The sequence below is a fragment of the Engystomops pustulosus genome, chromosome 11, assembly GCF_040894005.1.
Source record: "Engystomops pustulosus chromosome 11, aEngPut4.maternal, whole genome shotgun sequence".
Lineage (NCBI taxonomy): Eukaryota > Metazoa > Chordata > Amphibia > Anura > Leptodactylidae > Engystomops > Engystomops pustulosus.
This window is the reverse complement of record NC_092421.1, coordinates 10,471,610-10,483,242: the sequence shown is the minus strand read 5'-3', so window position 1 is coordinate 10,483,242 and position 11,633 is coordinate 10,471,610.

Below are 11,633 nucleotides of genomic sequence, written 5' to 3'. Positions count from 1 at the left end.
TTTTTTTGCTGTGATGGGACCAATGATTATCCATAAAGCTTCATTGCAGACACCTTACAGCTGATTATTGCAGTCTGGGACTATAGTAACATCCAGAGAGGTCACCAGAGGTCACAGGGGGCAGAGGGGTCTGTCTGTAACTATGGGTCGTCTGTAAGTCGGGTTTCCTTAAGTAGGGGACCGCCTGTATGTATTATGCTATACATATAGTAAAGTATGTAACGTATATATGCTGTACATCTGGATGTGCATATGATGTATGGTTTGTATAAAACTGGAAGAGAAGAAGGAGGATATGGTTAACAGACCCTGGAAGAGGAGATTTCTGGACCGGAAATATAGATCTGTGTATCTTCTACATAAGAGTGGTATTGGAAGCCATGGGACTCAGATGTCCCAGGGTAGAGGTGTGAACAGAGTAGTGATGGCTGAACAAAGGGCATTGCAGACTTCAGGGCAGTTTCAGTGGAGAAAATGGGTCGTAAACCAGATTTTAGTTTGACAAGAAGAAAGTTGGACCAAAGTTAGGAAGATACTTCTAGATGGAAGACGTAAAATGGGATAGCTAGCTCAGTGGAGTGGAGATTCTTCTTTAGGATGGGTGTGACAGTTGCCTGTTTATAGGAAGATGGAAGAATACCAGTGGATACAGAAAGGTCAAAGAAATGAGTTAGAGCTTGGGATGAGCACAAGTAGTGAGATTGATAGCATGGAGGAAACGTGCTCGTCCATAAGGAAAAAGAAGTTAGTTGACAGGGATGGGGATTAGATATCGAGGTGGGTTTCAGGGATTGAAGATTAAACTTTCCCTATTGGCACCTATTGGCAGCTGAAATGAGAGAGATTTGGGAGGGGGGACAGGGAGTCTGTGGACGTAAAAGGTAATTAAAGGAAAAAAATAATTGACCGGAGTTGTGAGATAGATAAGTTAAGGTTATTGAAGTGATCCTTTTCGGGTTTGTAGGCGAAGACCACCTGCTTGTATGATAGAAAGTCTTCCTTGCATTTCTACTAACGCCGTTCAGCACTCGTGGGACTTTGCCCCGGATGTTTTTTTGACGTCGTTGTGCCCAGGTTGCCTCTTGGGTTGTCTAGTTGTAGACAACTAGTGGGCGAAGGGGGCTACAGAGTCCAGGGCTGAAGAAACTGTGGTGTTGTAGAAGGTGGCAGCAGTTTCTACATCTTTACATGAGGATATAGAAGAAAGAGTTAGGAGAGCCTCAGAGAGTTTGCAGGTGTCCAGATGTTTGAGATTCCTATGTGGGTGTATAGACCTATGGACTACAGGAGTGGTTGAAGCCGGAATGGTAAAGAAAGTGAGTGAGTTGTGGTCGGACAGTAGGAGAGTCATCTTAGACAGGTTGGATAGGGAACAAAGGCGGTTGAAAATGAAGAAACTCTAACTCAAGTGTGTGGCTCTCTTTGTGAGTGGCTTTAGAGGACCAGTGTAAGAGGCTGGAGAAGGTAGCAAGCGAGAGGAGTTTAGAGGTAGCAGAATGAACTATATCAATGGGAATGTTAAAGTCACCCAGGATGATGGAGGGAGTGTCAAATGACAAGAAGTGAAGAAGCCAGGTATTAAAATGGTCAATAAAAGCAGCAGCAGGGCCAGGGGGTCTGTCGATGACCACCATTTGGAGGTTAGAGGGAATATAGAAGGGGATGGAGTGGAAAGAGGGAAAAGTGAGAGATGTTAAAGGTTGGGCTGAAGGAGCAGTTGTCAGACAGGAGGATGCCAACTTCCCCACCAGGTTTATTGCAGGGCCAGGGAGTGTGGGTAAAGTGGAGGCCGCCATTACAGAGTGCAGCAGGGGAGGCAGTGTCTGAAGGTGGTAGCCATGTTTCCATCAGGCCCAGTTGCAAAGAAATGAAGAGTCATGGCTTTGTTGCGTATGGAGCGTGCGTTTCATAAAGCTCCAGAGAGAGAAGGCGGAAGAGGAGGTGGTGGAGAGTGGGTCAGACACACATATAAAGTGTCATAAACTGTAATAGTCCTCATGTAGTTTCATAGACTATAATAGTGACATACAGGGCTGATTTTAGACAAAGTGGGACCCTGGGCAAACTAAAAGTAAAGCCCTGAAATAAAATATTTTCTGAACCAGTTAGGTATCATGAGAAATAAGCTGTAATGGTCCAAGCATGAAAAAGACTACCCAGCAGAAAAGTTCCAGCCTGGAATAAAGTCCATAGCTTATTTCACCTGATACCAGGACTGGAGTGCTGCTGTTTTTTTGATAGAATGGATAGATACATATACAGCCCCCAACCCCTGATCCCCTGCTATATTTGGCCCTCTAAATTCATAGACAAATCTTTGATAAGCGCCCACAACCTGATCACAAAACACTGACAACATTGCTAATGACTGACACTACACAGGCTGACACTGCCTCACACACTAGTATCCAGGGGTATAACTACAGCTGTAGCAGACGTAGCAGTTGCTACGGGGCCCGGCAGGGTCAGGGGCCCGTACTCGGCCGTGTGTCCGTGGCCCCTCTTTCCCCCTGGCTGTAGTTACGTCCCTGTAATGGGCAGCGCAGCGGTACCGAGATGCAGGGCCGGATTTAGGGGCGGGCACCGTCCTTCTGCTCCATACACAGAGGATCCTGCTATCCGGAGAAAGAGAGGGGAGGAGCCTGCCTGCAACCAATCCCTGCTCTGCATGTCAGCAGCGCGGGAGACTAAACTTGAAAGAGAAGCCAGAGCTAAGTCCTTGCTCCTCCCAGTGTCTCCTCACACTTTGCCTTAACCATAGCTCCCAACTGTCCCGGATTGGCCAGGACAGTCCCGTTTTTATACCTCTGCCCCGCCGTCACAGGCAGCTGGGAGATTGTCCCGGATTTTCCCTCCAGGTCCTGCACTTGCTGGGGTTGTCCCGCATAGTAAATACTTTCATAGCCAGAACCTGCGATACTGAATGACTTCTACAGACATCGGGCAGGGAATCCTTTTGAGAGAAGTGTCGGGTTAGCGGAGAGCAGAGACCACGTCATCAGGTTCAGATCACCATCTGTCCATATATGGTCTCCTAGGGCTTTCCCAGACACAAGCTTTTATTAAAATTTATTAAATAAATTTATGCCCAAGCCAGGATTTGAACCCCAGACCAGCTGCAATAGAGATAGGTGCCTTTACCAACTAGGCTATATAGAGAGGGATCTTCTCTGAGATTATTATTGAGATGATTATTATTATTGTTATTATTAAGATGCTTATTAAGATTATTATAATTGAGATTATTACTATTGAGATTGAGAATATTATTATTGAGATTATTATTATTATTATTGTTATTGTGATTATTATTATTATTAAAATTATAATAACAATGATAGTCTTCATGATAATAATAATAAAAAAAATAATAATAATAGTTGTCTCGATAATTACAATAGTAATCTCTGGGAAGATGTATCTCTATACACCAGTGCATGGAGCCTGGGTCACTGTGTGACAGTAAAAGTCACATAAAATCCTCTCATCAACAACCACTTGGCTAATAGCCTTGTGGATAGAGGCTTCATCTCTGTTGCAAATTGAGTGTAGAGTCTGGAGTTCAGATCCCAAGCTTATTGTTATGTTTATTATTATGAAGATGATAATTAGAAATAAAAATTTGGGGTGTGGCCAGGGCGTGATTAGGGGTGTGGCTTAGGGGGAATCGCCATTTTGTCCCTTTTTCTCTTCCTGAAATGTTGGGAGGTATGCTTAACCCCTTAGTGTCCTGTGTGCAGGAGCAGCTATGAAGTGTCCCTTACAGACCCCCTCTACATCATCCCCTCATATCTTCCCCCACCACTGCATTTCTATATTAATATGATGTTCTACAGCAGCTGTTGTGGAGCAGTCAGTAATAAATTTGGAGCAGTCAGTAATAAATGTGGTGCAGTCAGTAATAAATCTGGAGCAGTCAGTAATAAATATGGAGCAGTCAGTGATAAATGTGGTGCAGCCAGTGATAAATGTGGTGCAGCCAGTGATAAATGTGGTGCAGCCAGTGATAAATGTGGTGCAGTCAGTGATAAATGTGGTGCAGCCAGTGATAAATGTGGTGCAGTCAGTGATAAATGTGGAGCAGTCAGTGATAAATGTGGTGCAGCCAGTGATAAATGTGGTGCAGTCAGTGATAAATGTGGTGCAGCCAGTGATAAATGTGGTGCAGTCAGTGATAAATGTGGAGCAGTCAGTAATAAATGTGGTGCAGTCAGTAATAAATGTGGTGCAGTCAGTAATAAATGTGATGTAGTCAGTAATAAATGTGGTGCAGTCGGTAATAAATGTGGTGCAGTCGGTAATAAATGTGGTGCAGTCAGTAATAAATGTGGAGCAGTCAGTAATAAATGTGATGCAGTCAGTGATAAATGTGATGCAGTCAGTGATAAATGTGGTGCAGTCAGTAATAAATGTGGTGCAGTCAGTAATAAATGTGATGCAGTCAGTAATAAATGTGATGCAGTCAGTAATAAATGTGGAGTAGTCAGTAATAAATGTGGAGCAGTCAGTAATAAATGTGATGCAGTCAGTAATAAATGTGGAGCAGTCAGTAATAAATGTGATGCAGTCAGTAATAAATGTGGAGCAGTCAGTAATAAATGTGGTGCAGTCAGTAATAAATGTGATGCAGTCAGTAATAAATGTGGAGCAGTCAGTAATAAATGTGGTGCAGTCAGAAATAAATGTGGTGCAGTCAGTAATAAATGTGGAGCAGTCAGTAATAAATGTGGTGCAGTCAGTAATAAATGTGATGCAGTCAGTAATAAATGTGATGCAGTCAGTGATAAATGTGGTGCAGTCAGTAATAAATGTGGAGCAGTCAGTAATAAATGTGGTGCAGTCAGTAATAAATGTGGTGCAGTCAGTAATAAATATGGAGCAGTCAGTGATAAATGTGATGCAGTCAGTAATAAATGTGATGCAGTCAGTAATAAATGTGGTGCAGTCAGTGATAAATGTGATGCCGTTTGTAATAAATGTGGAGCAGTCAGTAATAAATGTGATGCAGTCAGTGATAAATGTGATGCAGTCAGCATACCTCCCAACATTTGGGAAAAGGAAAGAGGGACAAAATGGCGGCACGCGTAGCGATCCCCCTAAGCCACACCCCCAATCACTCCCTGGCCACGCCCCAAATTTTAACCATATTAAAAATAATAAAAATCATAATTTAAAAAAAAAAATTATCCTCATTGGGATTTGAACCCAGAACCTGCAGTGTCCATGTACAATAATAACACAGCGCCTCAACCCACTGAGCTATAACCTCAGTGATTAACAGGTGGAGAATTTTGGTAACTAAGAACTATATACTGCCTTGGTATATAGGGAGGGATCTTCTCAGATTATTGTAATTATTGAGACTATTATTATTATTATTATTATTATTGAGATAATTATTATTATTTTTACCATTATTAATAATCATCTCCATAATAATAAAATTTATAATAATAATAATAATAATAATAGTCTGAATAATGACAATAATAATCTCTGAGAAGATCCCTCTCTATATATCAGTGCATTAGTCTGTGTCACAGTGTAAATGGCTGATCCCCCTAAGCCATACCCCCAATCACTCCCTGGCCACGCCCCAAATTTTAACCATATTAAAAATAATAAAAATCATAATTTAAAAAAAAAAATTATCCTCATTGGGATTTGAACCCAGAACCTGCAGTGTCCATGTACAATAATAACACAGCGCCTCAACCCACTGAGCTATAACCTCAGTGATTAACAAGTGGAGAATTTTGGTAACTAAGAACTATATACTGCCTTGGTATATAGGGAGGGATCTTCTCAGATTATTGTAATTATTGAGACTATTATTATTATTATTATTATTATTGAGATAATTATTATTATTTTTGCCATTATTAATAATCATCTCCATAATAATAAAATTTATAATAATAATAATAATAATAATAGTCTGAATAATTACAATAATAATCTCTGAGAAGATCCCTCTCTATATATCAGTGCATTAGTCTGTGTCACAGTGTAATAGTGGCAGATAACATGTCTTACTTACCAGAAATCCTCAGCTCTGTATCACTGGGCTTATAGCTCAGTTAGATAAGCTCCTGTCTGCAGTGCACAGGGTCCCAGGTTCGAATCTCAGCCTGGCCACAACTTTATTTAATTTAATTATATAAAGAGCTTGTGTCTGGGGAAGCCCTGGAGACCATATATGGACAGATAGAGATCTGAGCTGATGACGTGGTCCCTGCTCTCCGGCTGAGCCGACACTTCTCTGAAAAGGATTCCCTGCCCGATGTCTGCTCTGGGGAACCCTAGGAGATGCAGTGACCATATATGGACAGATCTGAAGCTGATGACGTGGTCCCTGCTCTGCGCTAAGCCCGACACTTCTCTGAAAAGGATTCCCTGCCCGATGTCTGTAGAAGCCATTCTGTACTGTGAGTTCAGACTTTCAAAGTATTTACTATGCGGACACAGCGCCGGGACACAGCGGGACCTGGGGGGAAAATTCGTGACAATATCATAGCTGCCCGTGACGCGGGGCAGGGGTACGAAAAGCGGGAAAGTCCCGGCAAAATCGGGACGGTTGGGAGCTATGCAGTCAGTAATAAATGTGATGCAGTCAGTGATAAATGTGGTGCAGTCAGTAATAAATGTGGAGCAGTCAGTAAGAAATGTGGTGCAGTCAGTAATAAATGTGGTGCAGTCAGTAATAAATATGGAGCAGTCAGTGATAAATGTGATGCAGTCAGTAATAAATGTGATGTAGTCAGTAATAAATGTGGTGCAGTCAGTAATAAATGTGGAGCAGTCAGTAATAAATGTGATGCAGTCAGAAATAAATGTGATGCCGTTTGTAATAAATGTGGAGCAGTCGGTAATAAATGTGATGCAGTCAGTAATAAATGTGGAGCAGTCAGTAATAAATGTGGTGCAGTCAGTAATAAATGTGATGCAGTCAGTAATAAATGTGATGCAGTCAGTAATAAATGTGATGCAGTCAGTAATAAATGTGATGCAGTCAGTAATAAATGTGGTGCAGTCAGTAATAAATGTGATGCAGTCAGTAATAAATGTGATGCAGTCAGTAATAAATGTGGAGCAGTCAGTAATAAATGTGATGCAGTCAGTAATAAATGTGATGCAGTCAGTAATAAATGTGGAGCAGTCAGTAAGAAATGTGGAGCAGTCAGTAATAAATGTGGTGCAGTCAGTAATAAATGTGGTGCAGTCAGTAATAAATGTGGTGCAGTCAGTAATAAATGTGGAGCAGTCAGTAAGAAATGTGGTGCAGTAAGTAATAAATGTGGTGCAGTCAGTAATAAATATGGAGCAGTCAGTGATAAATGTGATGCAGTCAGTAATAAATGTGATGTAGTCAGTAATAAATGTGGTGCAGTCAGTAATAAATGTGGAGCAGTCAGTAATAAATGTGGTGCAGTCAGAAATAAATGTGGTGCAGTCAGTAATAAATGTGGAGCAGTCAGTAATAAATGTGGTGCAGTCAGTAATAAATGTGATGCAGTCAGTAATAAATGTGGAGCAGTCAGTAATAAATGTGGAGCAGTCAGTAATAAATGTGGTGCAGTCAGTAATAAATGTGATGCAGTCAGTAATAAATGTGGAGCAGTCAGTAATAAATGTGATGCGGTCAGTAATAAATGTGATGCAGTCAGTAATAAATGTGATGCAGTCAGTAATAAATGTGGAGCAGTCAGTAATAAATGTGGTGCAGTCAGTAATAAATGTGATGCAGTCAGTAATAAATGTGGAGCAGTCAGTAATAAATGTGGAGCAGTCAGTAATAAATGTGATGCAGTCAGTAATAAATGTGGTGCAGTCAGTAATAAATGTGGAGCAGTCAGTAGTAAATGTGGAGCAGTCAGTAATAAATGTGGAGCAGTCAGTAATAAATGTGATGCAGTCAGTAATAAATGTGGTGCAGTCAGTAATAAATGTGGAGCAGTCAGTAATAAATGTGATGCAGTCAGTAATAAATGTGGTGCAGTCAGTAATAAATGTGGAGCAGTCAGTAATAAATGTGGAGCCATCAGTAATAAATGTGATGCAGTCAGTAATAAATGTGGTGCAGGATCAGACTAAGCAGTAACAGCCCCTTTAGGTGACATTATTCTGTCTGAGTTGTGTATTATAATGTTCTGCAACAGCTTAAGTGTAAATAGCGAGGTTCTGCAGCAGCTGGCTCATGTGTTGGGGGGTTCAGCAGCAGCTGGCTCGTGTATCGGGAGGTTCAGCAGCAGCTGGCTTGTGTATCGGTAGGTTCTGCAGCGGATGGCTCGTGTATCGGGAGGTTCTGCAGCAGCTGGCTTGTGTATCGGTAGGTTCTGCAGCAGCTGGCTCATGTGTTGGAAGGTTCTGCAGCAGCTGGCTCGTGTATCGGGAGGTTTAGCAGCAGCTGGCTTGTGTATCGGGAGGTTCTGCAGCGGATGTCTTGTGTATCGGTAGGTTCTGCAGCGGATGGCTCATGTATCGGGAGGTTCTGCAGCAGCTGGCTTGTGTATCGGTAGGTTCTGCAGCAGCTGGCTCATGTGTTGGGAGGTTCTGCAGCGGATGGTTTGTGTATTGGAAAGTTCTGCTGCTCCTGTTCCTGCTTCTTAGTGACTTTAGTAAAATGATGTAAGGAGTCCAGAGATTTAACTCTTCCCCTGCTTTCTTGCGGCTAATGGCTACTCAGACAAGCAGTGTAAGGGTTAAACCTCCTGACCAGTCGGTAATGAGGACACACGGCCCATACACTAGTACTGAGCAGGAGCCGCCATACTGATGGCTTCTCACCACCATCAAGGGTTTCCATTATCTTCTTCCATTATGGAGAATACCAGGGACCGGCAGTAAATAGAAGCCCCGCCCCCAGCGCCAGAACTTCTACCGCTACTTATAACAGAGAAACATGCGCAGCCGCCGGCGTTATTATTACAGATATTAATACAGGAGACGGGATACAAGGAAACCTCCTGCAGAGCTCCATCTACTGCCGGTGTCTGTTACTCCCCTCCATTATAGAAAAAGATAATGGAAACCCCTATGTAACAATGAGGACCTGTGGATGGAGGGGGCCCCAGCCAAAACTCTGCTATGGGGCCCACTTATTCCTAGTTACACCACTGCATCCTTCAAATCTAAGGGCCTCAATTTGCCCTCAGACCCTTTATACATTCCACAAACACCGAGATCACCTTGTATTTAGGAGGCACATTTTAGGACATGGCATGAACCTATCGTATATAATAGACACAATCCTAACCACAGTACCAGCCCATTAGGCAAGTCTAAGGCGGTATCTGTCTTCATACAAAGATGTTCTATGTAAAGTCCTGGAAAGCGAAGGTGACCCAGAATATAGATATCTCTTTTTGAAGGGTGAAATGCAGGGCCCTGTCTTTACTATAGCAGATGTGTAACGGTCACACAGACAACAGAAATAAAAGTCTCTATGGACCAGTGGACCCTCTGGACAACCACGGGAGGTGGTATGAGACCCGCAATGGCAGCCAAGGTAAAGGATTTGCAGGAAACAGTCCGAGCCTGGAATGAAAACAGGAACACGGAGGAACACTGCTAACGCTGGCACGGACTGGAGGCGTCTGGGAACGCTGGAGACAGGAGACACGGAGGCGTCTGGAAACGCTGAAGACAGGACACACCAGGAGCATATGGGAACGCTGGAGACAGGTGCCGGATTATAAGGGCAAGGCCAGATTAGCCAGGACGCTGGCCCTTTAAGTCTTAAAGAGCATGGAGGGAAGGAGGCGTGCGAGGCCCAAGCAGAGCCAGGAGCCTAGAGAGGTGAGTAGGGGCCGGGGGACAGCGTGCCACTTAGGAGGGCACAGGTGTACCCGCGATCCGTACCGAGATTCGCGGGTACGGCCATGACAGGGCCTCTCTTCTCTTCTTCTTCAGCCTCTTCTTTTGCCTCCTCCAATTCATCTTGGTGACGGGACATCTGAGGAGGAAAGCAGAAACAGGACAAACCCCGATGAGGTGCTTCGACTTGGCAGGGAACAAGCTCAGGATATCCTCAAGACTTCTGGAGTGTCCTTTTGGCCAAGAGACGTACTCTGCTAACTTGCATAGATTCTTTTGCAAGCAGTACGGCTGGAGGCTGGAGTGGCTCTTGGAAAGCCGGAGCAGCACTGGGAAGCTGCGGAGGCAGGAACGGCTCTCGGAAAGCTGGAAACGCTGTGGGAAGCTGCGGAGGCTGGAGCGGCTCTTGGAAGGCTGGAGGCTCTGAAGTGGCTTCTGGGAAAGCCGGAGACTCTGGAGTGGATTCTGGGAAAGCCGGAGGCTCTAGAGTGGCTTCTAGGAGAGCCAGAGACTCTGGAGTGGCTTCTGGGAAAGCCGGAGGCTCTGAAGTGGCTTCTGGGAAAGCCGGAGACTCTGGAGTGGATTCTGGGAAAGCCGGAGGCTCTAGAGTGGTTTCTAAGAAAGCCAGAGGCTAGAGTGGCTCTGGAAAGCCGGAGGCTGGAGTGGCTTCTGGAAAAGCCGGAGACTCTGGAGAGGCTTCTGAGAAAGCCGGAGGCTGGAGCGGCTATGGAAAGCCGGAGGCTGGAGTGGCGTCTGGGAAAGCCGGAGACTCTGGAGAGGTTTCTGGGAAAGCCGGAGAACTTGGAAGCAGTGGAAGCAAAGCGGCTGGCTGGAGTGGTTCTTGGAAAACCGGAGTGGGTAGAGCTTGCAAGCAGAGGAAGCATGGTGGCCAGCGTTTGGAACACCGGAGCCAAGTGAGGCCGACATGGAAGCCGGACTTGTAGTTGATGGCAATCAAACAGCTGCTGAGGCATGGAGATAGGCTGGAGTAACTCTTGGAAAGCCAGAGCAGCACTGGGCAGCTGCGGGAGTGGAGCCTGCTGTCGGAGCAGGGTGGCAACCCCGCTCAGATTCTTTCTCCAAGAAAAAATCAGTTGAGACTTCTGGGCAAGAACCTTTGCCAGTAACTGGTCTGAGTCATTAGAACAGTCCATGATGGGATCCATGGCCTTGGCGGGGTCCATGGCCAGATCTTTGTGTAACGGTCACACAGACAATAGAACTAAAAGTCTCTATGGGAAGAGTCCGGGGGGAGGAGTCTGTGGACCAGTGGACCCTATGGACCACCGGTGGAGGTGGTATGAGGCCCGCCGTGGCAGCCAAGGTAAAGGATATGCAGGAAACAGTCTGAGCCTGGAATGAAAGCAGGAACACGGAGGAACACTGGTAACGCTGGCATGGACACAGAAGCGTCTGGAAACGCTGGAGACAGGAACACGTAGGCATCTGGGAACGCTGGAGCCTGGAGACACATAGGTGTCTGGAAACGCTGGTGGGCAATCACTTCAACAGGAACCGCTGTGGAAAGCGAGGTGTGGAAACCTTGGAAGTTCCATTAGAATGCTGAAGATCCGGCGGGGAGTGAAGGGAGGTGCCGGATTGTAAGAGCAACATCTGCTACCTCATTTGAACAAACATGACTGCCTAGGGATGGCAAGAGGTCAATGATTTTTGACTTCATCTATGGATCATCAAGGGTTCTCAGGAAGACCCTTCCATCAGGATTTAAGGGACTTCCTGAAAAAAAACATGTTCAAGACATTTTCCGGACAGTTGTCGTTAAAAACAAAGTTTTCTACAAAGAAAAGGTCACAACA